Source organism: Opisthocomus hoazin, chromosome 4 (genome assembly GCF_030867145.1).
Source record: "Opisthocomus hoazin isolate bOpiHoa1 chromosome 4, bOpiHoa1.hap1, whole genome shotgun sequence".
NCBI classification, from domain to species: Eukaryota; Metazoa; Chordata; class Aves; order Opisthocomiformes; family Opisthocomidae; genus Opisthocomus; species Opisthocomus hoazin.
The window spans coordinates 84,161,539-84,177,984 of NC_134417.1; the positions used below are offsets into that span (position 1 = coordinate 84,161,539).

A 16,446-nucleotide genomic window follows, 5' to 3' on the forward strand; every position below is an offset into this window, starting at 1 on the left:
CTCATGGTTAACCTGTCATCCACCAGGACACCCAGGTCCCTCTCCACAGAGCTGCTCTGCAGCAGGTCCACCCCAAGCCTGTACTGGTGCATGGGGTTGTTCCTCCCCAGGTGCAGGATCCTGCATTTGCCTTTGTTGAACCTCATCAGGTTCCTCTCTGCCCAACTTTCCAGCCTGTCTAGGTCTTGCTGAATGGCAGCACAGCCTTCTGGTGTATCTACCACACCTCCCAGTTTGGTGTCCTCAGCAAACTTGCTGAGGGTACATTCTAATTCTTCATCCAGGTCATTGAAGAAGAAGTAATGTAACAGGAATGTAACAGGGTGGAAGCTACTGGCTCGCAACAAAGTTACTCTGCAGAAACTGAGATTGAATTCTGGTCTGCGGAGCAGGTAGGAGATAAACTTCTCAGTGTTTCTGCCTGGAAGGGATGCTGAGCAGCTGGCAAACCGTGCACAACAGCTTTATGGTGCAGGTCTGTGAGCACAAAAGATCAAAATAAAAAACTTTACATGACTATTGCAAACCAGAGTTAAAGCTGCCTGCAACCTCACAATGATACTTCCTGAACTTCTAATGATGGGGCCCTTCGGTATGCCTCCAGCTCAGCCTCTGTTTTCACCCAACCTGCTAATGGAAAGAGTATGTTTGATTACTGACTCAGGGAGCAGATATTTGCCCTGCTTCCTGGAGTTAGGTAGTTAATGTTTAAAAACACACTATTTTAATAATAACAAAAAAAAAAAAAAAAAAGAAGAGAGTGTCCACTGGGAATAAACATTATCCCTAATTTCTAAAAATAATTGTAATATGCATCTTAAAATTCAGAAGAGTGTGGCTTATGAATAGGAATGTAATTTCATTATTTAAATGCTGATGGTACAGCTAGAAAGCAACTGAAGTACTTTATACACCAACCGAAGATTCTCATATTTTTCTGCAATATCAATTCAGCATTAGCAATGCTAAGACACCTGCTCTTTCCTTAATAGAGCATGAGTTATTAAAACCAATGTTTTAAATTATGTTTATGCTCTAATAGAAAAGATCTGGTTTCTTAATTTAAGAGGTGATTTAGTTTACCTGCTTTACTTGGCATATTATTTATTAAGTCACTGTGTGAGTGTCATTTAAGAATAAATCATGCTGAATTGCATTGAAAAATACAAACAGTCAGCAGAGATGGGTTTAAGGAACAACTCAGTTGAAATAAATTATCGTACACTAAAGCAGATCATGACTTAGCGGGGTAGGAATGGTCTAGTGGCCATTGTTGAGCATTTCTAGTTAGGAAACTCAGAAATCTTCTCTGCTGTGCCAAAAACTTTATTTTCATCTCTTATAGAAGCTCTTACAACTAGAGTTTCAAAAGTTCGTTTTAATTTTGAATCATTTGGATTTGGGGCTCTGTGTTTAGTGTGGGTCACTGTGGTTTGGTTTTCAAAACTAGTGAACACTCAAAGCTACAATATGAATCAGGTGAGACCCAGAATGTCAAACATTTTTGAAAATGAGGCTTTATTTTTGGAACTTTACAGCAGAAATTACTGCCTTATTTTTCAAGGTTTCCTTATACAGTAAGCTGTAGGTTTTGAGTGTTAAATTCTGTGCATTTTGGATATAACTCAGTATCTCCACTCCTATGTTCTTAAAGACTGAGAAATCCAATTTCAACTTTTCATTGGTAATTAAGAATAGTTTCCACTGCTGATCAGATCCCAGTATTGTAGATAGATGTTTATATCATCTGTGCAAATGTAGGAAAAGACAACATTTACCCTGCAGAATGCAAAATAGAGAACTGCTGGAGAGAGAGGCAGAAACTGGTGACCAGGCTTCCCCAGTATAACGCTGAACTTCAGTGGCAGGGTTTCTCTCCACAGATCCTGATAATAGGATTCCCAGACATGTCTCCATGAAAACCATGTTACACGTGTTGCTTACCAAGCTGTTTATCATAGCCAGCAATAAGCATATCACAGCAGGAGTAACTCTGGTTTTGGCAATCCTGGTGCATTACGCAGTAGTGCTCTATTCCTGTAATTCTTCAGTTTACAAACACATCTAACTATTTTAATATTTCTTTCTAAAAGTTCTCTATGAGACATACAAAGATGATCTTTCTTTCTGAGCTTCCCCCTTTCCAATCAACCTTCTCCTCCAAAATGAGACAACCCCCAGCATCCGCAGAACAGTGCTTCTCTTTTGAACTGCCGATTTCATTCTGATTTTTGGAGTAAAACTCAGACATGCTGTCTTCCAATGGCTAATCCCTCCAGTGCCATGTTTCATAGGTTATTGCTCACATACATGCAACGTGGGACTAGAGAGTGGGAATATCCCAATCTGTGGATAGTGGTACTGAACATTCATTTTCCTTAACTTCTAACAATTCAAATGGTGCAAGAAATTATATCTCTGTGCATCCTCTTCTGCGTCAGTTTTTCATTTTTAAGACAGCTGATTTGGACCTGTCCTGTCAAATAGGTTTATATCTTTTGTTCAACTGTATTCATTTTTGCAAAGATGCAGCTGGTTTTGATAGAAATTGGAATGTCATCTCTGCTTCTTCCACTCACTAGTACAGCATAAATCTATCCTGCTCTTCAAATTATTTTTGTATTGATACAATGGATTAAGTAAACTTTCCCTTTATTGCTTATGCCAATTTGATGCAGATCTTGCTGAAATATTTCCAGGAAAAATCCTGGATGTCTGAGCTGATTATATGTCCTGAAAAACAATTTCAGCTGTGTTTCTTGTCTTCAAGTATCACCTCTGCCCATGTCCAGCAGAGAAAGGAACAATGAATCTTATTTACATGACCCAAACTGTGATTTCAAAGGACTGCAGAAGTTCAACTCCATACAAAATCAGACAAGGTCATATGTTTGCTCTCAATGATCAAGTTTAGTGAAGTCATTACCATGCCAAATCAAAATGTGATCCTGTCCAGCCCTCCCAGCAGCCTCGTGCCACTGACTTCACTGGGATGACAGGGCAGTCACTGCCTCACACAATGGGTCACAGACCTCCAGCAACAGCAAAATAGAAAATAAATGATCTAGAAATATCTAAATTACTATAAGACCTTCTAGCTTCCACCAAAACCCGTTCCAAACACACACAAGGAAGAAAATACTCTGCAAAAAGTCACAGCTCTTCCTTTTCTGAAAAAATTTTGGATTCTCTCTGGGGCAAGTGACAGCCTTCGGGTCCTCGACCCCTGGATGTGATGGTCTCGTTCACGCTGGTGCCATCCTGCTGACACAAGAGAATGAGGTAGCAGTAGACAGTGGCTGAATGAGGCTGGATTTAGGGACTTCAGACCTTATCAGATGCAAGTGGCTCTTTGATCTGAAGTGGTTATCCTTACCCAGCCTCACGCAAGTTCTTAACATACAGCTATCTGCAAACATCATTTTCAGGTGTGATACTAATTCTGCCTGTCTTACAGTCACCATAACAGCCACGGTGTGAGTGCTCCCAGCCATTAATGAAAGGATGCTGGGAACCCCTCTGAGGTGCAGCCAAGTATTATAATCGCTCTTACAGCTGGGAGCTGGAGCGTAGAAATGAACTGTGAGCATCTAAGCCCACATGGAAAGTCAGAAACAGACTTGAGAATTGGCTTCATTTCTCCTCATTTTTGTACTTTCTTTTCTTTGTTCTGTCTTGTTCTTTTTCCTTACTTTGCTCCTTTCCCCAAGAGCATTATCTGGACTCTAAGGGAGGAGTTACACTGAGAGCTGAACTACCCATGAGCAGCTCAAGTCCTTGAGCACTGTGGCTCATAGACCTTGTGGGAACCCATCCTCTGCCAGACTTCTCGTAGAAAGGGCTTATTTTTCTAACAGTGGCACATTTTGCAAGGACTCATTAATTTTTTTGGTTAAAAATCTCTAAATTTCTAGCCATGCAATTATTAAAGCTTCTACCTGTGCTACTCACCCGTCTGCTCTTACTATAGCATCCAGCTACCGGGCCGTCTTGAAGCCATTTGATTTTCTGAGAGTCCATCAAGGTAGGGAAGTAATATGTATCCTTCAATTACAAATCAGCTCACGGAGAGGCTGAGTTAGCCCTGAGGATACGTTTGGTAGCCCAGCTCTCCCCAGTCCTAAGCCAGCTCCCACACCACTGGGCCATCCTCTCAGCCCTTCCTTGAAGGTGGTCGAATTACAGGACTGCTGTCATAAAAAAAACCCAGTCCTTTCATCTGTCCTTCCACCTATCATGCATTGCTATCACATCTAGCAGCAGATGCACACATCTGAACCACGTGAGAAAAAAAAAAAGGAACAAAGACCAATGTTTACCATAGGATGCTTTGAAATCTTTGTAGTTGGCAACGAAATCAAAGGAATGCTTATGTTTTGATGTACAGCAGTCTTAAATCATTTGTAATTTTCTATCACCTCCTTTTATCAACAAATTAACATCTAGATATATAAGATCATCAGTAAATTAGCAATCAGCACCAGAACACAAATTTACTTTTGTGTGTGTGTACAAAACAAAGGACAATTGATAATATGTGGTGTAGCACTTGACATTTTAAAGAGAAAATAAAAATATTTATGTATGTTAACCTATTTGTTAATTTATTCTGGCACCTGCAATTGGTGAATTTCTCTAGGCTTTGTGTCATTTTCAAGTATGTGCTATCCAAACTCTTTCTTTTGCAAAGAGTCTTCTATTTTCATGAACAAGAGGGGAGGATGGGGAGCTATATGAAGGAGAAGGAAACAGATCTATGTCTCTCAGAGAAAATGTGTTAAAAGTAATATTAAAAACCCACTAATTTCAAAGATAAATTCTATGTGTAAGGTGAGGGCATTTCCTGTAAACAAAGCAGTAATAATTTAGCATGGATTTAAAGTTAACATATAAAATTGCAGACCAAATCCTCCTTCCCCCAACAACCATTAATTCATTAATCCTTGAAACCATCACTACATTGTTTTCTGGTAATTATACACACCTCGTATGCTGGCTTTTTAAGACATTAATTGCATGATTAGTTTTATGATTTCTTCTGATTACCAATTAAGTTACCTTTTTCTCTCTTTTTTGTATTTCATACATACCATTAGACTTTATAGTGCTTCTTTTTTAATTTCTCACCTAGCAGGGGTTCTCACACATTCGAAGACTGCATTATCCACTCAATAAATAGAGAGAGAGTTTAATTTTCTGTGTAAAGTATTGGTGTGGACTTGGAAAGATGATGTTTCGGATATTATGCTATCAAGAGTGACATTTAATTTTACAAGGAAAAAAATCTTGTTTTTCCCTGTCATAACAATGTTCACAGAGTATGATTTTAAAGATGTGCAGAGACGAAATCAAGTGATTCTGTCTGTTGGCTTAGCTGAAGTTGTCACATCTTCCTTTTTTGCCCAACATGTATTGCCAGCTGGTCTTCAATTCTATTAGTGTAATTTCTTGTATGGAGTTCTCTTGGGTCTGTGCATATATATAGCAGTAGCATCCCATATAGCATAAATCAGATACACAGGCATGATGCTCTCAAAGATTCAAGAAAAAAAAAAATGTTGATCAGTGGGTCTACAAGTTTGAATAGAACAGAATTTCCAAATACCCAGTATAACTGCATCTCAGTTCTCTTGTAGCCTGTGTCCTTCAGATGCTGTGAAATCTCAACATTTTAAATACACATCTGACTTTCAGCAAATAAGAATTCTGTCAACTACAATGGCAATATGCTAATGCCTATACACATTAGGTGAAACTCATGTGGGTGTTTTGAGAGACTTGTAGATGAGAATATTGCACAAAACACAGAAATACAAAACTAGATGCAAAAAATATTTTTTACTCTCCATATTGCACATAGTTGGACAAAGGCTGTGTATCTCAGTACGTATTTCTTTTTATAGATGTGTTTGTATGCTTAGTATATCAAATACTTTCGTGGGATTCATATACATATTATGCATCATCTTTGTCGTGTAAAAGCAATTACATTTAATGATCATCACCAGAGAAGATGCCTAAATGGAAATTAGTTGATAAATGCCTGCATGTAAAGGAAACATGGAAATGAATCATAGACCTTCTTGAAGAGAATAATATAGTCTGTAGTATATTGTGTGTGTGTGTTTTGAAGACAATCTGGTATTGATTTAAATGAGTATGCACTTCCAATTTCCTGACAGCTATGTCAGGTCAGAAAATAGAAAGACTCTGGGAGTTGCAGGGTAACTCTAATTGGACCACCATAGAAAATAGACTCCCAAGTTTTCTGTTGATCCTTACTTGCCAAAGCTGTACTACCTTCTGTAATAGGAGGAAAATGTCCATGGTGTACCATAAGCTGTTCTACAAGCACCCTGCGGACAGCAAGTGAGTACGGAGAAATGTGCAAAATTGAAGGTGTTCCTGTAATAACAAGTAAGGACACCTCCAGCTCTATAAAAGTTGTAATATTTTTTTATAAATTGTAGGTAAAAAAATATCAGGTTCTCTGATTAATCTTTATTTTTCTGTCGCGGTTTTCCTTTGAAGAGGTCTTTTGAATCTATTTCATTCAGTACTGCTTTGTACTGAATAATACATGAGGCGGCAGCAAAGTCTGTCAGTCCAGAAAACAGGAGAGAGACTCGAGGAGTACAGGCACTGGCTGTCACTGGCCTGACAAGGTCAGGAATGCCTTCGGAGTGCCCAGAGCTTGCCATCGCCTTCAGTTATAACTGATAGTAACTTCAATATTTCGCTAACCAGGTACCTTTATCTTTGATCTCTTTAGAAGTATTCTTTAGGCATAGTCTGGATATTTCAATCTTATACATTGAATAACAAGTATGAATGGTTTGAAATATTTTTCCAGCCCCCCAAAAGGTGAATGTGTATTTATGCCATTTCTATGTGCTTTCTAGGCTATATCAAACTCAATACTCCAATCAAAGCAGAAATAGTTCCTGCTAACTGCTTCTTTTTTTTAATTTCACTCCTCTTCTTTCATTCATAAAAAGTTATAGGAGGTAATGAGGTAAGACCAAATGTTGTAGCTAACTAGGAAAAAAGAAGAAAAAAATGTAGCATAGATTTTCCTGTTTCTTTCTCTTTGGCAATAATTACTTGGCTGCTGTTTTTGAAGAAATAAAAATTGTGAGAGATTTGGAGGAAAGGCAGAGGGAAAAAAAAAAGGTAATTATGGCTTGCTCTTGTATAAGGCTTTTATTGGCAAGAAGGCAAACAGGATTCTCTTGAATACACAGTGAACATTTTTCCCAAAGGTATTTCAAACTTTCTTTTTTTTAAATTCTGTTTCTTCTTTCCAAAAGTGTCCGAATCACTGTTAGTCCAAATCACCTTCGCCTTGAAGGCTGAGGTCATGACAAACACATGATTTCACTGTATGGAGATAGTGCCTACAGGCTATCCCTCCTTTTCTTCTGGCACTCTGGGAAAAACTTATGCCTTCCTTCCTAAATTTAGGAGTTTAGAAGCAAATAGATCTACTTTATTTATAGCATATCATGGTCTGAATCAAATATTGTAGGATCAACTGGTGATCCCTCTTACACCTGTGTTCCTAGATATCAATGACCATCTTCAAGTAAAAAACCTCACCAAAACCCAATAAATCAATCAATAAAATTAATAAAGTGAATCAATAGCCAGTTTATTTAATGTAGAAAAAAGATATATTGTACATCCTTTCCTGTGACAGGCATTATGCCCAGTGGTTTTAAAATCAGACCCACAGTATATTTCAGAAAGAATAATTATAAAAAAGGAAATGATTCTACATGGCTGGGTGATGATAGGCATCAAGGACTGCCCAAAGGCCTGTAACTTGTGAAGCATCTCTGTCTGCATCCACATATTTCCTGTCCTTACCATACCAGAAACAAAGCTGTTTGCAGCTCGCAGCAGTGCTGCCCCACGGCATGGTTGGGATGCTGTGGCATCACAGGGGTTTGCATTGTGTTGTTCCTGCTCAGAGCCACTACAACACCATCAGCAGCCGCTCTCTCCCTCCCTCACTCCATTGCCCAGTTTACGTGTGCCTACAAGCTCCCTGAGCAGATTCCTTGGTCTTTACCACTGAGCCGATGTGTGCCCTTGGGTAGGTTGCCTGGTACCTCTTCTTCAGTAAACCAACTGTATATGTGTACAGTATCAGGAGGATGACAAAAGCTAAGCATTCAGCTGTGCTGAATGTGTTTGGTGCTGAGAAAATCAGTTACTGCCCTCAGATAATGCTATGAATTCTAGAAGTTTCACTGGTATATCAGAGAAGGTGCCTTCAGAGGAATATAGCACATCCTCAAAACTAGAAAGTACAGACAAGCAGCATGGAAATACTGTCAAGACACTCTCCGATAGTCTTCAGCCTTATTGTAATAGAAGTATGCATAAATGAACCAATAACAATTCCAGATATTCCTTTATCTTGCAGACTGATGCAACCCAAAACTTTAATAAAAGTTTAATAATATTCAACTAGTAATTTGAACAATATATTTTCATTCTCTTGCACTTCCTGCATCTGTGAGTTTAGTTTTCACTGAATACACGGAGTGCTGAGGGTGGTGTGAGAGGCTTTTCTCTTCCTAAGATCATTTGTAGTTGCACATTGTGTAAGCCCAAGAGGTTTGGATAAGCAAATTTGTGAGTCCTTTTCAAACTGAACTGCACCTTCGGAATTTCTGTTTGCCCATCACTCATGTTCATCCAAATCCATGTTTAAATTGGGAACAAAACTATCCCCAGTTTACATAAATGTAGCCATCCATAGCAGCCCAAATGGATTAGAACTGCTGCATCAGAGAAGTCCATTAGTAAACTACAGCTACAGTTTAAGCCATTTCAAAAAGTACAGCTGCCTCTGATCAACCTAAAAAAAATCCTTTTTCTGTTGAAAACACAATGCAAAAATGCACACCAGGCTACAGGCCAGATATGTCAAGTACATCTTTTCTAAAAGTGGAGTTTAACCCGTACGAGTCATCATTTACTATTAAATTTCTGTTATTCTGATATGCTTCATACCAGCCCAATGTAAATGGATGCTGAACGCCACAACAGACATCTCATCCACTTCTCTCGCTTGCAGCATCCAAGGAACTTGATGTATTTTGCTCATGTACTGACCTCCAGTCAATGACTTGCGCAGAAGTATGGCATGCAGCAAGCCAAGCCCAGGCACCAGATGACAGGAATCAAAGAATAGCCAATCCTGAGTATATTGTACAATCATTATAATGGGGGATGTCAGAATTAGAATACCAGTATGAAATTACTCATGTCTTTGATCAAGAGAAGGGGCAAACTGGTCAGCCCACTTACTCTTGCAACGTACCCCTGTTTTTTGTTGCTGCCATGTTCTTGCTTTTGTTGCAAGGGAAAGACCACTGAGGAATATCAGGAGTAGTCAACATGGATTCACCAAGGGGAAATCATGCCTGACCAATCTGATAGCTTTCTACAATGGCATGACTGGTTGGGTAGATGAGGGGAGAGCAGTGGATGCTGTCTACCTCGACTTCAGCAAGGCTTTTGAAACTGTCTCCCATAACATCCTCCTAGGGAAGCTCAGGAAGTGTGGGCTGGATGAGTGGTCGGTGAGGTGGATTGAGAACTGGCTGAATGGCAGAACTCAGAGGGTTGTCATCAGCGGCGCTGAGTCTAGTTGGAGGCTGGTAACTAGTGGTGTCCCTCAGGGGTCAGTACTCAGCCCAGTCTTATCCAACTTCTTCATCAGTGACCTGGATGAAGAGTTAGAGTGTACCCTCAGCAAGTTTGCTGAGCTAAAAACTGGGAGGAGCGCTGGATAGAAGGCTGTGCTGTCATTCAGCAAGACCTGGACAGGCTGGAAAGCTGGGCAGAGAGGAACCTGATGAAATTCAGCAAGGGCAAATGCAGGGTCCTGCACCTGGGGAGGAACAACCCCATGCACCAGTACAGGCTTGGGGTGGACCTGCTGGAGAGCAGCTCTGCGGAGAGGGACCTGGGTGTCCTGGTGGACGACAGGTTAACCATGAGCCAGCAGTGTGCCCTGGTTACCAAGAAGGCCAATGGTGTCCTGGGGTGCATTAGGAGGAGTGTGGCCAGTAGGTCGAGGGAGGTTCTCCTTCCCCTCTACTCTGCCCTAGTGAGGCCCCATCTGGAGTACTGTGTCCAGTTCTGGGCTCCCCAGTTCAAGAAAGATGAAGAGCTACTGGAGAGAGTCCAGCGGAGGGCTACGAGGATGATGAGGGGACTGGAGCATCTCTGCTACGAGGAAAGGCTGAAGGAACAGGGCTTGTTCAGCCTGAAGAAGAGAAGGCTGAGAGGGGACCTTATGAATGTTTATAAATATCTGAAGGGTGGGTGTCAGGAGGAGGAAGCCACACTCTTTTCAGTGGTGGCCGGTGACAGGACAAGGGGCAATGGGCACAAAATGAAGCATAGAAAGTTTCAGCTGAACATGAGGAAGAACTTCTTCACTCTGAGGGTGATGGAGCCCTGGAACAGGCTGCCCAGAGAGGTTGTGGATTCTCCTTCTCTGGAGATATTCAAGACCCACCTGGACAGGGTCCTGTGCAGCCTACTGTAGGTGACCTTGCTTCAGCAGGGGGCTTGAACTCAATCCTCAGAGGCCCCTTCCAACCTCTACCATTCTGTGAAACCACATCAGCCTGAGTTGCATTGGTTTGCCATGAAGGGACAGTTCTCCTCAATGGTTTTCCTCCGTTTTTCACACTGATCACACTTAACGAGCTCTGAGGGGCAGGGGTATTGATGGGCAGGATCTAAGGCAGATATGCAGTAATATCTGTTTTCTATCTGCATCAACACCCAAACCTAAAACCTCTGGTCCATGCCTGATTATTTAAGCATAAAGTGATTTTTAAGATAAAGAATAAAGTTTTCATTGCTGGTATGAGTCAGAATGGAAGGACATAATTGCATGGCATAAACCACTGTACCCTACAGCCTCTGTGGAAGCTGCAAACCCAAGAAGTACATTTCCCACCATGCACTCTGGAGCTGGAAACAGAATGTTCAGTTTTGGAAAATACAGGGGCAGCTTTCAAAGTGGCAGGACTGAAATGCCACGCTAAGCTGCTTGAGTTCGCATCTCTTTGAAGATCCTTTGTCTGCTACCTTCCTTTTCTAAAAAGTAATCTTGAAAACGTCTTTCTGAAGACAGGATCTCTATTTATAGGAAAAGTTGTTGCTTTTGTACATTTTGCAAGAGCAATCTTTCGTATCAAAGTTTGTTTGATATGGAAATATTGTATACTTGCTGCTTCTAAGCCCACCTACATGCACACCAAGTTTCTGAATTACCAGTAAAAATCTATAGGCCTTTGGTGCACAAACTCAGCTTTTTAGTATGCACCTGCTTAAGCAATTTCTTTGAAAACAACACACTTGGATTTTTCTTTTTTTGCCTATAAATAGCCTTGCTTTGCAGAATGTAGTTTATTACAGGCTCTTTTAAATACATTTCTGAGGGGAAATATGAAGTTGTTCTTATTAAAAATGAATTATATACATCAAAATTAGAGTTGTTTGCAATAACACAACATTCTTTTACATCTTGTGCTAACATCAGCACAATCAATGGAAAACATAAAAGGAGATATCCCATAAACATTTGAAATTACGATTACAATGTTGGGGGAGGGACTTTTATAAGTTAATTTTTATCCTGAGAAGAAGGCTGATTTTCTTAAGAACTTGTGTTTCCCACAGTCACTTGGCTCCAGCACATACCTCTAAATCAGCTTTGTAGCAGAAGGCTGCAGGAGGAGGAAGTCCTGCCTCACACACTGGGAGATACCATCAGGCTGCCTAAAACTACAAGATATACTACAAATTAAAAAAAAAAAAAAAATCTGTTAAATAATATTGATATTATTATCTTTGTATTATTTTCAAGACACAAAATACTTTTTTCCTACTGGCATTAGCACTTTTAGCTTTTTTTAAACTGTTTTGCAGATAAAACTGACTCCTGGGGCTATTAAAGTAACACTTGTGAATATAGTCTGTGTTTTGCTGCAGTGCATCAGGAATACATGTTCCAGGAGGCTTGGAAAGATCTATCCATGGATGGAGCCATGCTACTTTTTTAATTTCTCACAAAAACTCTTTAAAGTTATAGATTGTTGCTTGGATAAGATCTGAAAAATCAAGTGATGTGATAATTGGGTTGTATCTTCAAAAGCAAGTAATTGTCTCTAGTAATCATGTGCCAGTGATCCAGAGTTTTGGTCATTCAGTTCACGTCGCATTCATGACACAAAAGATAGTCAATAGCTGATGGACTACTTAGCAACACTGATGTTTAAGGTCCACCCCTGTCTTTGAATGGGTATTTGAGGTGGGCATCTCAGCAGGTGGCTTTTAGGTAATGTTATCTTATTGGGACCTTCATATTTTTTGTTCCTTTAATGTTTCTCTCATTTCTAGACTGTCATTAAAATATTTCAGCTTCCCAGCAGTACTGGATAAGTAAGCCTATGATCTGGTGTTCATAGACACATTAAAGTTAATCACAGCCTTAAGTTAGAAGAGATAACCGAGAAAGCACGACCAATAAATAGAAAGCAAGGTTTGCACTTCTTTTGAACCAAAACTCATAAATCCATTATGATACTCATACCAAAGACCTTCCTGATGGCAGGGCTCCACAAAACTCACAAAGTTTCCTTTTTTGTTTTGGGATTGACATAAGTACTGGTTGATGTTTACTCATACTCTAGTCTTCCTTTAAGCTAGCCGTCTCTGCCAGCCCGGAGAGCTTAACAGGAAATTATCAAAACTGCGCATCTTCAATGAATTCACTTGGATATAAAACAATGAGCTCAAAACTTAAGCCTGTGCACTTATATTGAGTATTTGCTCATTTATGAAGTTGGTTTTTACGTTTTTCTGCTTTTGGAAGCAGAACAGAGGATATATTTGTATGCTGTGTTTTGTCTTTGGAAGATAAAAGGCACTTTTGATGGAAGTACAGACTGTCTTCATTCAGGGTAACATTCAAGGTATGGTGAAAAGATGTCCCTTGTAGGCAGATTGAAGTTTCTTTCTTAGGTATTTTGTTTATAGCTTTTACCCAGAGACAGGGTGGACAGTGTTACCAACCATTGAAGCATCTTGGCACTTCCTGTTAGAAATTCCAGCTGCAAAATAGTTATTTGAATATTTCTAGCACCTAATTTCTGCCTCTGGCTGAATTTTCTTAGGAAAACTACAACACAAACAATTTAGCCGTTTCTGACATTGCACTGGGGAAAATGAGCCTTAATCAGTGTCAAAAAGTTATGGTGGGTGCTCTTTTGTTTCAAGTGTCCCAGTGATCCATCCCTGCTACCATTGCTCGGTGCTGACTGGCGGCAGGAGCAATGTGACAAGGATTTGCCTTTTGCTCTTTTTTTATGCAAATCCAGGAAGTCTTTTCTAAAGTAGTTATAAATCTGTGTATATGTGTGGTTTGCACATGCCCTGAAGAAACTCGCTGCGTTTTAGCAACCAAATTCATCAGGGAATCCGTCCCCATGGATGGACAGATGGCGTCATACAGAAGGGACAAAAAGCTGGTTGAGATCTTGTGGATCATGATCCAGGGAGTTTGTTACAGACTGCACAATCAGGGTGAGAAGTGGAAGAGATCTTTTCTAAACAAATTAAGTAATTAATTAAGCGGCGCTGAGTCTAGTTGGAGGCTGGTGACAAGTGGTGTCCCTCAGGGGTCAGTACTGGGCCCAGTCTTGTTTAACTTCTTCATCAACGACCTGGATGAAGAGTTAGAATGTACCCTCAGCAAGTTTGCTGATGACAGCAAACTGGGAGGTGTGGTAGATACACCAGAAGGCTGTGCTGCCATTCAGCGTGACCTGGATAGGCTGGAAAGCTGGGCAGAGAGGAACCTGATGAGGTTCAACAAGGGCAAGTGCAGGGTCCTGCACCTGGGGAGGAACAACCTCATGCACCAGTACAGGCTTGGGGTGGACCTGCTGGAGAGCAGCTCTGCGGAGAGGGACCTGGGTGTCCTGGTGGACGACAGGTTAACTATGAGCCAGCAGTGTGCCCTGGCTGCCAAGAAGGCCAATGGGATCCTGGGGTGCATCAAGAAGAGTGTGGCCAGCAGGAGGAGGGAGGTTCTCCTTCCCCTCTACACTACCCTGGTGAGGCCCCATCTGGAGTACTGTGTCCAGTTCTGGGCTCCCCAGTTCAAGAAGGATGAAGAGCTACTGGAGAGAGTCCAGCGGAGGGCTACAAGGATGGTGAGGGGACTGGAGTATCTCCCCTACGAGGAGAGGTTGAGGGAATTGGGCTTGTTCAGCCTGAAGAAGAGAAGGCTGCGAGGGGACCTTATAAATGCCTACAAATATCTGAAGGGTGGGTGTCAGGAGGATGGGGCCAAGCTCTTTTCAGTGGTGCCCAGTGACAGGACAAGGGGTAATGGGCACAAACTGAGGCATAGGAAGTTCCGTCTGAACATGAGGAGGAACTTCTTCTCTCTGAGGGTGACGGAGCACTGGAACAGGCTGCCCAGGGAGGTTGTGGAGTCTCCTTCTCTGGAGATATTCAAGACCCGCCTGGACAAGGTCCTGTGCAGCCTGCTGTAGGTGACCCTGCTTCGGCAGGAGGGTTGGACTAGATGACCCACAGAGGTCCCTTCCAACCCCTACTATTCTGTGATTCTGTGAAATGTCTGTAACACAGATCTGGTTCATACAGAGACTTTTAACCTCCCTTACATTTGCTGCGTCGGCAATGCCACAAGACAGAAGCACTGAAGAAGATTTTGGGAGGGTGTCAGGGATGACTTATTGGCACAGGTATTATCTCCAGGGCCAACTAGAGGTAATACACACCTGGGTCTGCAGAAGGAGTCGCTGGGGAAGCTACAGCTGAGACAACTGTGGAAGGAATCTTTCTAGCAGAGGGTTCTGGGACTGGGTAGGAAAAGAACAAGGGTCTGGGAAAAAGATAGGTTCAAATTTGGAAGAGAGCAGTCACAAAAGCTTTGCATACAGTGCCTTCCCTCACAGTGTGGTCTGAAGTCACTGGTTTTGTCTCAGAGTCCACCTACATCAGCACAAGGACATGGAAGCAATGGTAACACTTCGTCTCTGTTTCATTACTCTTTGTTCCAGTAACTGGAATGGTAGAGGTCTAGATGATGGATATTAAGTTCTGTGATGAGCTGTATTGGTGTCAGTATGACAACACGTATTCAAATTACAGAGGGGAAGGTATTATTTTTTAAATCAAGGTCTTGTCGATGTCATTTTTTATTCTGAAAAAAGTATTTTCTTTGCCAAAAATTGCAAAGTTAAGCCCTCAAAATTTAATGCCTGACTTGTACTGTTTTCACACCCCTAAATGGTCCCATTTTTCCACGTGTATTAAGGTATAATGTTTAATTACAGAATCCTGCTTCATTTATATGCAGAAAGGGTCAAGTCTGGCAATGAACTAGGACTTTGTGGTAAAGCTAACGATTAAGAGGCCACAATCTCATTTGTTAAGTGCGTCAAAAAGTATAGAATGAATGAGACAATGAGACAGGATAGTCTTTTGGTTAAAACAGCACCTGTTTTTTTCGCTTTTACCAAAGAGTCTTTGTGTGTATTTGGGTAATTTTCTTACACCAGTTTTGTCAGAGATGGTTATTTCTTTTTTATTTTTAGATATGCAAGACCCTCTGTGTAGGGCTTGGCGCATCGGTTTGGTGAGCACTTACACAACAAATGTATGAGCTGCATGTGTATGAGCTGCAAATGTATGTATGTGCATGTGAATGTATGAAATACTACAAAACACAGAGATGGCTCAAACTGAGTACCCAGAATTAATGAGCATTTTTTGACATAAATCTCTCTGTGCCTAAAATCCGCTTTTTACAGAGGGAACAATACCCACTCATGCCTTAGGCAGGATATGAAATTCATTAAAATTTTGGAGTGTTTGTACCCTGGAATAATGAGTAGCTAAGAAGGAAATGAAAATATTGAAAATGATTAATCTATCCTTACAGCTGACGTCTATCATCACAGAAGTCTTTGTGTAATGTGAGGTAAATAAGGCCGATGACCAAATGCAAATATAGACACAAAATCCACTGGCCACTCTGCCCTGAGTGAAGAGGATTCTTCTAGGAAAACACAGATTCAAAATACATGTATTGGGCAAGACAGAGTTGAGTAGGCAATCTTGATCCTGGCTTTTCCTGAGGGCTTGATTTTCTAGCCTCAGTCCAGTAATTAAAAAAAGCTTCCCAGGAACAATTTGCTCCAGCTGAAAGCAGCAGGTAAGTCCCACGAGACACTAAAAATCTCTTCCCCTGGGGAATACAAGTTGACTTAGCCTGCACCCCACACGCAGGATGCAAAGTCAAGGCCCTCCTCCCCATTGCAGCACTTGACCCCCACGCTTGGCCCCTCTGGGCTGTGTGCTGAACTGAATGCTGTC

At 41.1% G+C, this 16,446-nt stretch overlaps 1 protein-coding gene across 2 annotated transcripts in view; it reads left to right on the forward strand.

The window, feature by feature from the left end:
* PTPRN2 (protein tyrosine phosphatase receptor type N2) overlaps window positions 1-16,446 on the forward strand; it is a 707,013-nt gene that overhangs the window by 482,192 nt on the left and 208,375 nt on the right. The gene's annotated exons all lie outside the window — the stretch shown is intronic.